Source organism: Podarcis muralis, chromosome W, assembly GCF_964188315.1.
Source record: "Podarcis muralis chromosome W, rPodMur119.hap1.1, whole genome shotgun sequence".
Taxonomy (NCBI): domain Eukaryota; kingdom Metazoa; phylum Chordata; class Lepidosauria; order Squamata; family Lacertidae; genus Podarcis; species Podarcis muralis.
In genome coordinates, this window is record NC_135674.1 from 24,609,778 (window position 1) to 24,624,347 (window position 14,570).

The 14,570-nt window shown below is 53.9% G+C and overlaps 1 protein-coding gene across 1 annotated transcript in view; it reads right to left on the reverse strand.

Moving 5' to 3' along the window:
• The window catches only part of LOC144326329 (uncharacterized), a 105,240-nt gene that overhangs the window by 7,758 nt on the left and 82,912 nt on the right, over nt 1-14,570 (reverse strand). The window lies entirely within an intron of this gene.

Here is a 14,570-nt window from a genome sequence, read left to right on the forward strand (position 1 = left end):
TATTGGGGGGGGGGAGCATCAAATACATGTCATTCTCTTGAAGTTCTAGTGAATGCATGTGTTAGCTTAAACCACTTTTGACAATTAAGCAGCGTATCAATTTTACAGGGTAAAAATGAATAAAGGTAAAATTAAAATAAACACACGAGGGCACTGTTTATGTGGCAGTCTACCTGGCACTTGGTTGCAAGCCTCTAGGTCTTAGTTAATCCCACCCCTAAAAGCTGAGCCATTTCGCAGTCATCTCTAGACAATATATCTTCTATTTTCTCTCTCACATCTCCACTCATCCTGTAAATAGTTGCTGCATGAATAAAGCTTTTTGAACGCAAGAAACCCAAGAAATTGTAAGCAATTCTTCCAATCGAATTCACTGCAGTGGCAAGGTCTGGTAACACCTTTCCACATTCTGCTCCCCTCCCCCCCCCCCCCGCCAGCTCCTCGTCAAGCTCAAAAAACCCGGTATACCTCAGTTGGTAAAGGGCTTCCAGAGCCATAGCAAGGGCCAATTCAGGCTGCGTAAAGCACGCAATCCGTCCCATGAGATCCTGATAGAGAACAGAGGGCGGAGGGGAAAAACGTCAGTTCCCTACGGACATCAGGGGGATTCCTCCAACCCCAAACTCAGTGCAGGAATTGGCAATTTCATGCCAAATGCCTGCACAACCCTTCTCTTGGCCAAACCCCACCAGGCCTTCCTTCTGCCCAGCATCCCCCCAATCCCATCCCCAGCTCTCCTGCCCCCCTCACCCCAGGATACCTCATGCAACCTCTCACTCACCACAATTGCCTTGACGGCCATCTTTTTGGAGTACCTCAACCTGTCCTTTTCTCCAGCACGCAGCAGAGCAACATCTCATCCTTCTCCAGTTGTTGAAATGGCAAGAGTCAGGCTGTCAGTTCATGGCAGGAGGGCTTCTCTGCATCTGAGACCGCCAAAATGGGGGGTGAGGGATTTCGTATGTACTGTGCTGTTTTCTCAAATACTAACCACAGGCGATGCCCAGACCCTGCCAGTCTCTGAACCATCTGCAACAAGAGAAGAAGGAAAGGACATGGGGGCAGGTTAGTTCATTTCTACTTATTTTCCACAGTTGAGTATTAGAGCATTAAGGCCACCCCTCCTTACGCTCCAAAATGAAAAGGAAGCATTTCCTCACGTGGGCCTACAGCAACCCTGGACTTCTTGGGGACTTTGCGGGTCCCCTTCTTCTTGCGGGCTGCCGTGTCCCTCAGTCGCCTGAACCTAGAAGAGAAGGAGAGGGGCAGACCTTGTTGTTGTTGTTGTTATACCACCCTATACCCACAGGTCTCAGTTACAACCAGTGCTTTTTTCTGGGGGGATGCAGGGGTACGCACACCCCGAAACATTTTGTGAATCTTTGCACTTTTCTCCATTTACTGTACTGCATTTATTTTCCCCGATTTGAACTATAAAATGGTCATTTTCTTGAGTCAAAATGAGAGTACCCCAAACATTTTTTTAATAGAAAAAAGCACTGGTTCCAACATAAAAATCGCAATATAGAAACACAAAATGCATAATAAAGGTGAAAAACAACCCAGTAAAGCCCCCTCCCCAACACATTTCAAAACGTGGGAGACAGAAGCCTACAACCAAAATGGGGTGTGTGTGTGTAAGAGAAGGCAGGGAGTCTTTGCAGCATAGCCATAACACAAATACGGGTGGCCTAACAGTTGCAGGCAGACCCATATCATTTCACACACTACTTTGGCTGCGGGACATCGTATCAACAAGGAAAGGAGCATTTGGTGTTGTTGCATCTCCTCGGGTATTTGTTGATTTGTCGCCACGAGGGGTTGTAGTTGTGGAGGTATACCGTATTTTTCGCACCATAGGACGCACTTTTTCCCTCCTAAAAAGCAAGGGAAAATGTGTGTGCGTCCTATGGAGCGAATGCAGGGGGGAGGCAGGCGGGAAAAGCCCTCAAGAGCCGCACACAAGCTTCGTGCGCTCTTGCGGGCTTTTCTCCAGGAGGGAGAAGGGACTGACTGGCTGTAGCAGTCCCTTCTCCCTCCTGGGGGAAAAGCCCCCAAGAGCGGCGCCCTCTTTAAAGGCTGTGCGGCTCCTGCAGGCTTTTCTACGAGGTGGGGGAATCCGCCCACCTCCCAGAAAACCCAGGAGAAGCCGCACCGCCCCTTTAAAGAGCGTGCGGCTTCTGCGGGAGGTGGGGGAAGCTGCAGCAGATTCCCTCCTCCCGGGTTCCCTTTGAAGCGGCAATGTGGGAGGGGAGCAGCTTACACTCGTGTAAGCAGCTCCTCTCCCACTTTCCTCCTTCAAAGCAACTACGGAGGAGGGAAGGAAGAGGACCATGGATCCTCCGCTGCTGGAGGCTTCAGCAGATTCCCCCCTCCGTGATTGCTTTGAAGCAGGAAAGTGGGAGGGGGGCAGCTTACACTCGTGTAAGCAGCTCCTCTCCCACTTTCCTCCTTCAAAGCAACTACGGAGGAGGGAAGGAAGAGGACCATGGATCCTCCGCTGCTGGAGGCTTCAGCAGATTCCCCCCTCCGTGATTGCTTTGAAGCAGGAAAGTGGGAGGGGGGCAGCTTACACTCGTGTAAGCAGCTCCTCTCCCACTTTCCTCCTTCAAAGCAACTACGGAGGAGGGAAGGAAGAGGACCATGGATCCTCCGCTGCTGGAAGCTTCAGCAGATTCCCCCCTCCGTGATTGCTTTGAAGCAGGAAAGTGGGAGGGGGGCAGTTTACACTCGTGTAAGCAGCTCCTCTCCCACTTTCCTCCTTCAAAGCAACTACGGAGGAGGGAAGGAAGGGGACCATGGATCCTCCGCTGCTGGAGGCTGCAGAGGATTCCTCCTCCGTGATTGCTTTGAAGCAGGAAAGTGGGAGGGGGGCAGCTTACACTCGTGTAAGCAGCTCCTCTCCCACTTTCCTCCTTCAAAGCAACTACGGAGGAGGGAAGGAAGGGGACCATGGATCCTCCGCTGCTGGAGGCTTCAGCGGATTCCCCCCCCAGCTTAAGTGGGGTGGGGGAAGTGTGGCAGGTAGGGGGGTACCTACCTAGACAGTGAAGCCACATGTCTCTCCAATGAAAATTGGGAGTGGGCATTGTGTGAAGTGGCTGTGGATCTCCTGCCGCAGAACTGTAGGACTGTATAGAGTTGGGAGGGCCACCCGAGGGTCATCTAGCCCAGCCCCCTCACAATGTAAGAATCACAGCTAAAGAACGCCAGGCAGATGGTGCCCCAACCGCTGCTTAAAAGCCTCCAGTGGTGGAGACCCCAAACACCTTCTGAGGTCATAGAATTGCAGGGTTGGAAGGGAACCCCAGGAGTCATCTAGTCCAGCCCCGGTGGACAGCATGCGCAATCCATCCCGTTGCACAAGACTAAAGATGCTGCGCAAGGCTAAAGAAGAAGCCAAGGCAGCGAGCGGGATGGATCGCGCTTGCTGCCTTGTCTTCTTCTTTAGCTGCACTGGAGAGGTTTAGCTCCTGGCTGGAGAGGTTGTGCGGCTATGGACCCCGCGCGCTGTCTTGGCTTCTTTGCTCTTTGGGGCTGGGGGAGGGAACCCGGGTTTCCCCCGCAGCCCCGAGAAGGTCTGGGAGAAGTGGACAGGCTGTGTGCAGCCTGTCCGTTGCTCTTTGGGGCTGGGGGGGGGGGAATAATATTTTTTCCCTTGATTTCCCCCTCTAAAAACTAGGTGCGTCCTGTGGTCCGGTGCGTCCAATAGAGCGAAAAATACGGTAGATTGATGAGGTTTCTGGTTATTTGTACCCTAGGTGCCCACTCACACACAACAACAAATCTCCCTGCAGCCAACCAAAGACCACCAACCACACCCTAGGTCACCCCCCAACCTCTCTCACCACCAAGGAAATGCAACAAGGGAATAGTAAGTGAACCCACACAAGTGATGCTGACACAAAACCCCACACATACTGGGGAAACTTGGGAAATTAGAATATCGTGGAAAAGTTCATTTATTTCAGTAATTCAACTTAAAAGGTGAAACTTCTACTTCTCAGAGGTCAAATATTGCTCTGTTTGCAATCCTTGTTTTGCTGATTTCATTTCATATTCTAATTTTCTGAGATTGTTAATTTGGGGTTTTCATCAGCTGTACGCCATAATATCACAATCATAACAAATAAAGGCTTGACATATCTCACTTGGCATGTCATGAGTCTATCTCATATATTAGTTTCACCTTTTAAGTTGAATTACTTGAATAAATGAACTTTTCCACGATATTCTAATTTCCCGAGTTTCCCCTGTACACTAAGTAGAAGAGAAGCATTGCCACCTGACCCCACCCTCCCCCTCTTTCCCCCTCTGTTCTTCCTAACCCAACACTGCATGCAACACTAATGTCTCACAACAAATGAAACTGATCTGTAGAAAACACAACTTGACAAAAGAGACAAGGCACGGTTTTTTTGTAAACTAAGAAATCTTTAATCATTTGTTTATTTGTTTATTTATTTTTTAAAACGCCAACAAGGAAAGGAGCAGGAAGGAGTTATCCAAGATGATTGTGGCCTAGGAGAGAAAGCAGATGGAGGGAGAGCTTTGAATCAACTCATTTGAGAATGCTGGTGGGAACTTCTTCACATCATGTTTACTCCGTTGCTGAAATTTGCAGGCAGCCGATGCTACACGGACAAGTAGCCTGCAGGGCTGGGAAGCAGATTACACCAATTGTTGGAGGAGAACAACAGCATCTCTTACTATTACTCAGCATAGCAATATAGAGCTTCCAGGAACAGAGGCACTCTACCTCTGAAGCCCACAGCTAGAGGAGAAGCAGCAGGAGTGGGCTTGTGAGTTTGGACTAGACGGGCTTTTCCTCTGATCCAGCAAAGCCACTTCTGCCTACAAAGGAGGTGGAGTTGCGGGCGACTGAGGGAATCCCCGGCCGCGTTAGCCCCTGGACAGCCAATCGCTGGCTCAGGGAGCGTGACCAGCCCTATTTATAGCCGCCTACCTCGTAGCAAATCGTCACAACATTCTGGGTATTGGCGGTTAGGCATTGGTATTGGTATTGTTCTGTAGATGGAAGAGGGGAGGAAGCGCCATCACCTGCCCCGCATATTGAAGGGTAGTCCGATAAAGGATTCCGGGGGGCGTGGCCCTGTCCGAAGCCTATGGAGGTGAGGGCCTAAGGCACGCCCCTGAGCGGTGACCCGGGGGGGGCGGTTCCCGAGTTGATGTGCATCAGCAGGACTCCCCCTACTGGTGGTTAACCCTCAAGCGGACGGGCTGAAGCCGGATAGTCGGTTAGGACCAATGCCTAAGCCAATACCGCTCATCACCTGTAACCAATAAAGTTGTGGCCATATTTAGCCCATTAACCTGAAATAATTGTGTCATGTGTCTTTATTTCCACTTTGGGGGGGGGCGGGAACTCGCCACGCAATAGGGCTCTTTTTGTTTTTTTATGCACCCACAGACCGCAAACGGCTCTCCACAGGAACACAGTGGTGCATCTCATGTATGGGGGGGGGGGATTCCAACACTCCCCCCACTCCCAGCAAAGCAAAGATAAGGGAAGCATTTCCAGCATTTAAAAGAGCCCTCAGCATAATGCTGTTAGGACAGCAGCCATGCCTGGAGAGTGAAGGGGGCTGCTAGGAAGGTCGTCAAAGCATCAAGGCATAGATGAGCCAAAGAATGCAATGAAAACTCTCTTAGAGCCAGAGTGACTGACAGGAAGACTGACAGAAGCCCTGTCTGTTGCAGTTGATGGCTGAAGAGTTGAGAAAGGGAGAAGGGGTAGAGAGAGGGGGGTGTATAGTGGCTAGAATTCTGGACTAGGAGGACCTGGGAGATCCGAGTGCAAATCCCCACTCAGTCATGAAGTGCACTGTTTGATGTTGGGTCCAGTCACTCTCATCCTAGCCTGCCTAACAGGTTTGTTGCGTGTGTAGGTCCCCAGGCCACCCCTCAAATAACTTCACACATAACACGTAATTTTAGTTTTGGTTTTTGGGCACTATTTTGGCCACAACTTTATTAAAATACAAAATCAGTGAGTGGTTGTTTAGACATTGGTTATGACTATCTGTCCCCCCGCCTGGGACAGAACTGACATCCCGAGGTCCGATCGGTAGCCAGTAGAAGAGAAAGTCAAACTGGGGGGTCACTTGAGCTAAGCGTCGGACCCACGCCGCTCACCCCAGCAGCTCCCCGAAAGCTTGCCTGCCCGGTCCTATAACAAGGATTCCCGTAACAGGGATTGGGCGGCCCTGGTCCCATAACAGGGATTGGACGAAATCGTGGCAAGCCCCAGGATTCCTTTAACGGAATTCCCTTCAGCGCAATAGGAGGGGCAGGCCCAGCCTGAGCCCTCCACCACCAGCATATTATAACCAATGCCTAACCGCCACACGAGCTCTAACGCTCGCCGCCAACCACTCACAAACCCAACCATGAACCCAATTTAGTAGCCACCACATCCAGCCAAACATCATTCCCCAAATTGGAGAGGTGCACTCCATCTGCCCAGTAATGGGCCTCAGCCTTAAAATTAATGTCTGGGTGTGAAATCACCAAACCACCCAGCTCCAATACCTTCCCGCAAACAGCAGAGTTAATGCGCTTCCTGGCCCTTACAGCGGCCTCCGGGCGGGAAACACCGCGCCAGGTTTGCCTCTGCAACAGGTGAGACCAAATTATTCTCACTGAAGGTAATAAGGCTGCCAATGCCTCCAAATCCCTTTTTGGATTGAGGTACGCAAAGCAAGGCAATCAATAGTTGCCACATCATTTTCCCCCAGCTGCACCACTATGGCCATGGGGTGGGGAGGTCTGAGAGCAGCCGGCGACCAATCAGCGGCATAAACTCTCCCCATGACATTCCGCATCTGGAAAACCATGACACTTGCATATGCTGTGGGAGGCCGAGACACGCTCCCCTTGCAGACTGCCTCGCTCTGCTGCCAGCCCACTGAACGATGCTGTGTCCCACTAACCAGATGCGGACCAGCATGGGATCTACAAGGGTTGAAACAAACAAGCATTAGTACCAAACTCAGCATTTCTTTCGCACATAACACTTGAAAGCATCCGATTTCCATGTCCCAAATCCTTGATCCTGGCGGCTGAGAAGCCCCAATGGGCCGCCATAGTCGCTGCACCTATGCGAAAGGAATGAGGGGCGAAACCAGAGGCCGAGATCCCACAAGCAGAGATGGCCTTACGCATGTGTCAGCGGCTGCCTCAGGTCCCAGCTCACAAAGGACCAACGCCAGTTGCTCTTTATAAACAAGTCTTTATTGTGGTTCATTGTTGGTTTGACATCCGTGGCGCGCAGCGCTACGTCTGAGTCCTTAGACCGGTGAAGTCCCGTCTGAATCCGCCCCTCCTTTACACCAGTTCAATACCCGAGCTTTGCTCCACCTCTTCCTTTCCTCCCTCTGCTCCTTACGCCTCCGGGTCCTCCTGCCCTCTGGGGTCCCAACCCTCCTGGACTCTTCGGAGGCGGATTCTTCTGACTCCTCCCCCTGTCTCCGGCGGGCTTTGGGACCTGGCTCCCAATCCGGATTTTCTGCTGTCCCTCGCGCCTCTACATTTGAACTTGGCGCACGCGCGCAGCCGCCCACTTTCCTCCTAACGGCTACACTGCTCCCTTCACTGCTTTCTCCTTCCGGGAGGCTGGACGGCCCTGCTCTCTCCTCCGCCCCTCCACTCTCTGACGGAGGCGTGGTCAGTCCTGCCTCACTCCCTCCTCCTGCAGGAGGAGGCTTTTGTTCTAATCTGTGGGATTCCCCCCCCCGCTGCGCTCTGGTGGGGAAGCTACCCCTGATTTCCAGCTGCCACTTGGCGACTCCCCACTGGCCCCCCTTGCCCTGACCCTGGGGGCCTCCTTCTGGGAATCTTCTGATTCGCTGGAGAGACTCAGGGAATCTCCCTGGTCACTGTCACACCCTCCTGCGCTCCCCTCCGATTGTTCCCCTTCGCTCTCCATCTCCTCCTTCTCCTGTGGCTCAGTCCCTGAGCCCCTGACATCCATCCCCCCCTCGAAGCCCCCCCTTCCCCCCTCCCCCTCTCCGGGCGTGGGTTCCGGGCGCTCCAGTGCTTGGGGGGCGAGAGCTGGATACTGTTTGATGCCCCCGTCGTGCAGCCCTCCCTCTGGATTCAACCAGTCCATACTGTGCTCATCGACGTCTATCTCCTCCGCTTCCATCTCTTTGTATTCGTGCTCAAACCCCTGATCCTCACCCCACACGTCCATGTCCTCCCCACCCTCCGGTACGTCGGGAGCTGCGTGCCAAGGTCCCTTCAACCATTTTCGTCTCCATTCCTCCTCCGGCTGATCGTCCCACCAATAGGAACGGTCAGTGTCTACCCCCGAACAAGATCCCCTTGGTGTGCTCCAGCCCGGCTCCGGCTCCTCGTCTGATGAGAACCCCTGGAACGTGCTGGCCGAAAGTGTGGGTGTGAAAAGCCAGTCGTCGAAAAAATCTGCCGGCATGGGTTTTTGGGGGAAGAGAGCATGAAACTCGTCTTTGAGATAGCGCTCCTCCAGGGCATAGTCCGGTACCCACCTGTTGACGCTTGCCGGGGTACCTTCCTCGGCAAGGAGATATTCAACTCCCTCCTCCCCCCATCTCGAGTCCAAAATCTCCGTGACCTCGTTGATTGGTGTCGCCCTTCGTGGTTCCCCCCCTGTGGGTGATTGTCTGCGTGGGTCTGGTGCGGTCCCTGGCGCCTGAAACCTGTGTGGTGCCTTGTAGGGTGTAAGCACCGACCTATGAAAGACCGGGTGCATTCTGGAACCCTCCGGAAGGGTCAACCGGAAAGCTACTGGGTTGATTTGTGCCTCGACTTGGTAAGGCCCTAGCTGCTTGTGCCCAAGCTTCTTCTTAGCTAACGTTCTGGCTGGCACTGCCTGGGCTGCTAACCATACCCAGTCCCCCACCTGGATGTCTTCCCCGACTCTCCTGTGCCTGTCTGCCTGCACTTTGTAGGCGTGTTTTGCGAGTTCTAAGTTCCTTCGGAGTTGCTCGTGGACCTCCTGCAATTCTGCTGCCAAGTGCTCTGCCCCCTGTGGCTCCCCCTCCCCTGTCGTCTCCAAACCCGGGAAGGTTCTGGGATGCCGCCCATTGTTGGCGAAGAACGGCGTCACCCCTGTCGACGCGTGCTTCGTGTTGTTGTAGGCAAACTCGGCCAGCGGTAGGTAGTCCACCCATGTCGAGGGTTGTTGATTCGCGTAGCAGCGCAAGTACTGCTGCATGATGGCGTTGACCCTCTCTGCTTGTCCGTTGGTCTGCGGATGTCGTGCCGACGCTAAGTTGATCTTGACGTTCAGGATGCCCAGCAGCTTCTGCCAGAAATTCGAGATGAACTGGCGCCCCCTGTCGGATAGGATGGACCTCGGCAATCCGTGAACTCTGAACACGTGGTCTATGAACAGCTTGGCGGTTTGTTCCGCCGTGGCCACCTTCGCGCAAGGAATGAAATGCGCCATCTTGGTGAACAGGTCTACTACTACGAGCACCGCTGTTTTGCCTCTCGAGCTGGGTAAATCTGTGACAAAGTCCAGGGCCACTCTCTCCCACGGTTCAAACGGCGTCGGAAGCGGTTCCAGCAGTCCCGCCGGCGCCCTGTGTACTGGTTTGGCCCTTTGGCAAGTGTCACACCGAGCGACGTAATCCTCCACTTCACCCCTCATCTTGGGCCACCAAAAGTCTCTGGCTACTAATTCCGCTGTCTTGTCCTTGCCGAAATGTCCAGCGCTGGGTGCGTCGTGTAACTGCTGCAGGACTTTCGCGCGGAGTTCGTCTCCCGGCACGTATAGAGTCCCTTTGCGGATGAGCAGTCCGTTACGGATCTGGAACTCGGCGTCCTTCGCTGCGCCGTCGCACCTCTTCCATCTTGGATTGTGCGAATGGATCCGTCTGTAACGCGCGACGTACCGCGTCCAGGTCAACGGTGGCTGCCGAGCACTTCCACACTGCCGGTGTGAAAATGTGTTTAGCTGCCGCCGGCGCCGCTTCCTCCAGATACTGCGGTTTCCTGGAAAGGGCATCTGCCATGACGTTGTTGTCTCCCGGGATGTATTCTATCCTGAAGTCGAAATCCGCAAAGAACTCCGCCCAACAGATGTGTCTTTGGTTCAGGAACCTCGCTGTGCGCCAGTACTCCAGGTTCTTATGGTCTGTGCGGACTTGCACGGTGTGTCTGGCTCCAATGAGGAAGTGCCGCCACGCTTTGAAGGCTGCATGAATGGCCAGCAACTCCCTGTCCCAGATTGTGTAGTTCTGCTCCGACTTGCTGAGCTTCCTGGAGTAAAATGCGCAGGGCCTCCAGTTCCCTTGCGGATCTTCCTGTAACAGGACCGCCCCCACCGCTCTGTCTGATGCGTCAGTCTCGATCCTCAGCGGTCTGCCGGGGTTGACGTGAAGCAGCTGTTCCTCAGACGCGAAGAGACGCTTGAGTCTCTGAAAAGACTGCTCCGCTTGGTCCGTCCAGATGAACTTCTTTTTCTTGGAGCTGAGGGTGTCCGTGATAGCCGCCGTCTCCTTCGCAAAGCCCTTGATGAACTTGCGGTAGAAGTTGGCGAAACCGACGAACTTCTGGACTTCCTTCCTATTGCGCGGGCTCTTCCAGTCCAGCACCGAGCGGACCTTGTTGCTGTCCATGGCGAGTCCCTTGTCTGACAGCTTGTAGCCCAGGAAATCCACTTCCTTCACGTCGAACTGGCACTTTTCCAGCTTGGCGTAAAGCCTGTGCTCCCGTAGTCTCTGCAGGACCTCCTTGACGTCCCCTTCGTGAGCCTCCTGCGATTCCGAGAAGACCAGGATGTCGTCGAGGAAGCAGACGCACTTCTTGTATAGGAGTCCCGCTAACACGTGGTTCATAAATGCTTGGAACGTGTGAGAGCCATTTTGGAGGCCAAAAGGCATAACTTTGTATTCATAGGTGCCTAAGGGCGTAAACATGGCCGTCTTCCACTCATCGCCCTCCCGCATGCGTATCAGATTGTATGCGCCTCGCAGATCCAGCTTGGTGAAGATTCTCCCCTTCCTCACCGTCGCTAGTAGGTCGTCGATCTTGGGCATGGGGAATGTCGTGGGCTTTGTCCTCGAGTTTATGACCCTGAAATCAACTACAAGCCTCTTTTGGGGCGTGTCTTTTTTCATCACGAAGAACACGGGACTGCCCCCCACTGCTTTGGACTCTTGGATGAATCCCCGCTTCAAGTTGAGCTCTATGAACTCCCTGAGTTCTTTCCTTTCGTCCTCAGACATGGAATACAGCTTTCCCGTCGGCAGCGTCGCCCCCGGCAGGAGGTCAATCGCGCAGTCGTAGGGCCGATGGGGAGGCAGCTTGTCAGCTTCCTTCTCGCAGAAGACTTCCAAAAACTCCTTGTACTTGTCTGGTACCGCCTGCACCATGCTGAGGTGTAGCTCTGGTTCATCCTCCTGCCCCTCCCCCTCTTGGCTGGGCTGGATGCAGTGTTCCGCGCAGTAGGAGGAGCCGAAGGTCAATTGGCGCTGGTACCAAGCCAATCCCGGGCTGTGCCTATCCAGCCAACTCATGCCCAACACTATGGGCGTGTCTGATAGGTGGGTGACGTTAAAACTGATGACTTCGCGATGATTCCCAATTTGCATCACCATAGGTGGTGTTTACTGTACCACTTGCCCTCCTAGCAGCTTCCTGCCATCGACTGTGACGACGTTCAGTGGCATCGTGGCCGGTAGAAGCGCTATGCGGTGCTGCTTGATGAAGTCCACCCCCACAAAGTCTGCATTGCTACCAGAGTCAATGGTAATGGGGACTTCCAGGGTGAATCCATTGGGCAACTGGAGTGATGCAGTGAGTTGCACCACTGGTTTGGGCGGGAGGGGGTCTGTGGGCTGCAGAATCTCTGGGGACTGCTTCAGAAACGTGCCTGGCTGGGCCCCAGTGCCTCTGATTCCAACCAGGCTTGGCCGTTTCCCTGCTGCTCCTCCCCCTGCTGAAAATCTCCTTTTACTGTTGCTGAGGCTGCAGTGTGCTTCTGGATCCTCTGGGGACACTCTTTAGCCAGGTGCTGTGCACTGTCGCATATGAAGCACTTCCTGCTCCCTCTAGGAGTTTTCGTCTTGGCTGCTCCTGGTGTTGGGGCTCTGGTCGCTGTCTGAGCCTTAACGCTGCCCAACTCCATCGGTTCTTCTCCCTCCCCCAATGGAGGCGTGGATTTTGTGCTTCCACTCTCCCTGGGCATGAAGGGAGGTGCTCTGGCCGGTGTGCGTGTGAAGCGACCCTCATCTCTGCCCCAGGGGCGTTCCTCCATTCTCACTCCTATCGTGAGCGCTCTCTGAACGACTTCTGCCGTGGTGCTAGGTCTATCTCCCCTGGCCAGCTCATCTTTCACGGAAGCGTTTAGCCCCTCCCAGAACAGATCCCTCACTGCTGCAGAGTCTTTTTGCCAGCGTAGCGTGTTTACCAACGCAAAAAAGCGGGAGTGATATTGTCTTACTGTTGCTTTGCCCTGCCTTAAGCCGTGCATCTCTCTTCTAGCCACGTCTACATCTGTGGTAGACTGGAAACAAGCGTCCATAGCCGCTATGAAAGCGTCTGAATTCTGGAGGGCGGGATCATTGTCGCGCCATAAATTGCGCAGCCAGGATCTTGCTTCTCCATGCAAGTGCGTTATGATAAATCCCACTTTTTCCTCCTCATCTCTAAAGTCCTTCCGCAGCAGTTTGAGCGCGAAAACTACATCTGCTCTGAAATTCGGATACTGCTGTAGGTTTCCATCAAAATGGGCGACAATGCTGCCCCCCCGCTTTCCGAGGCCAACTCCCTCCGGTCTGGGTCCCGGCAGCCCTTCCTTGCCCAATTTTTCCCACCTGGTTCACAGATCCTCGCAGAACTTCGCTGCTTCCTCCTCTCTCTTCCTGGAAACTTCCAGCTCTGCGTAAAGCGCCTCAACCGCTTTTTCCAGCTGTGCCATCTTCCCTTCTGTAGTCATCTTTCCCTCTCTTCGTGAGCTCGCAAAACACCAAGTCTTGCCCCTCTCCGCGCCAACTCGCGCTGCGAGGGTTAATTTTTATTGAGACGGGACTTACTGTCAGCGGCTGCCTCAGGTCCCAGCTCACAAAGGACCAACGCCAGTTGCTCTTTATAAACAAAAGTCTTTATTGTGGTTCATTGTTGGTTTGACATCCGTGGCGCGCAGCGCTACATCTGAGTCCTTAGACCGGCGAAGTCCCGTCTGAATCCGCCCCTCCTTTACACCAGTTCAATACCTGAGCTTTGCTCCACCTCTTCCTTTCCTCCCTCTGCTCCTTACGCCTCCGGGTCCTCCTGCCCTCTGGGGTCCCAACCCTCCTGGACTCTTCGGAGGCGGATTCTTCTGACTCCTCCCCCTGTCTCCGGCGGGCTTTGGGACCTGGCTTCCAATCCGGATTTTCTGCTGTCCCTCGCGCCTCTACCTTTGAACTTGGCGCGCGCGCGCAGCCGCCCACTTTCCTCCTAACGGCTACACTGCTCCCTTCACTGCTTTCTCCTTCCGGGAGGCTGGACGGCCCTGCTCTCTCCTCCGCCCCTCCACTCTCTGACGGAGGCGTGGTCAGTCCTGCCTCACTCCCTCCTCCTGCAGGTGGAGGCTTTTGTTCTAATCTGTGGGATTCTCCCCCCCCCCCCGCTGCGCTCTGGTGGGGAAGCTACCCCTGATTTCCAGCTGCCACTTGGCAACTCCCCACTGGCCCCCCTTGCCCTGACCCTGGGGGCCTCCTTCTGGGAATCTTCTGATTCGCTGGAGAGACTCAGGGAATCTCCCTGGTCACTGTCACACCCTCCTGCGCTCCCCTCCGATTGTTCCCCTTCGCTCTCCATCTCCTCCTTCTCCTGTGGCTCAGTCCCTGAGCCCCTGACAGCATGACTTTTGTGAACTAGTGTCGCACCATTTCATGCATGAGTAGGGGGCCAACCCCAGGAGGTCTCAAGGCCAAGTACTTCCTTACATCCTTGACCGGGCACGGGCTCACCTCCCCAGTCACTGGGAGGCGGACAACCTCCCCCCGACCCAGCTAGTCAGTCTTGGAGTTGCGCACTACAAGTCTCAACTCCAAAAGAGAAACACATATATCCTGAAGGAGCAACCCATGAGAACCAGCAACTTCTAGGATCGAGCCAGCCCCGCAGGGGAACGAAAAGCCAAATATTTCTGGTATCCAATAACAGGGCAAGGGCCCACCTTACCTGTGACTGGAAGTCTGATGATGGCAACCCTGCTCACTAGGTCTGACTTAAAGCTCCAGACACTTATGACAAGCTACAAAGCAGATAAGGAAAAAACCTGAGGCAATAAGCCTCCAAACTCTCAGCCCGGTACTGGCTCCAACACAATTTCTCCAACCCTCAGCACACCAAAATTACAATGGAATACTGAAAGAAGTCTCGTCTAGATCTAGAACCAGGAGACAAGCCTTAACTTGTTGCGGATACTGCATAGGTCAAAATTGACCGGCTTCCTGCCTGCAGTCCTGTGAAGGCTGGAGTCTTTTCCAACCTTCCGAGACCCTGCGCACGACACACTTTTAGAAGGGTCTCTGAAAAATTAAAGCTTTACTCTAGCAGACATTGCAGCGGAC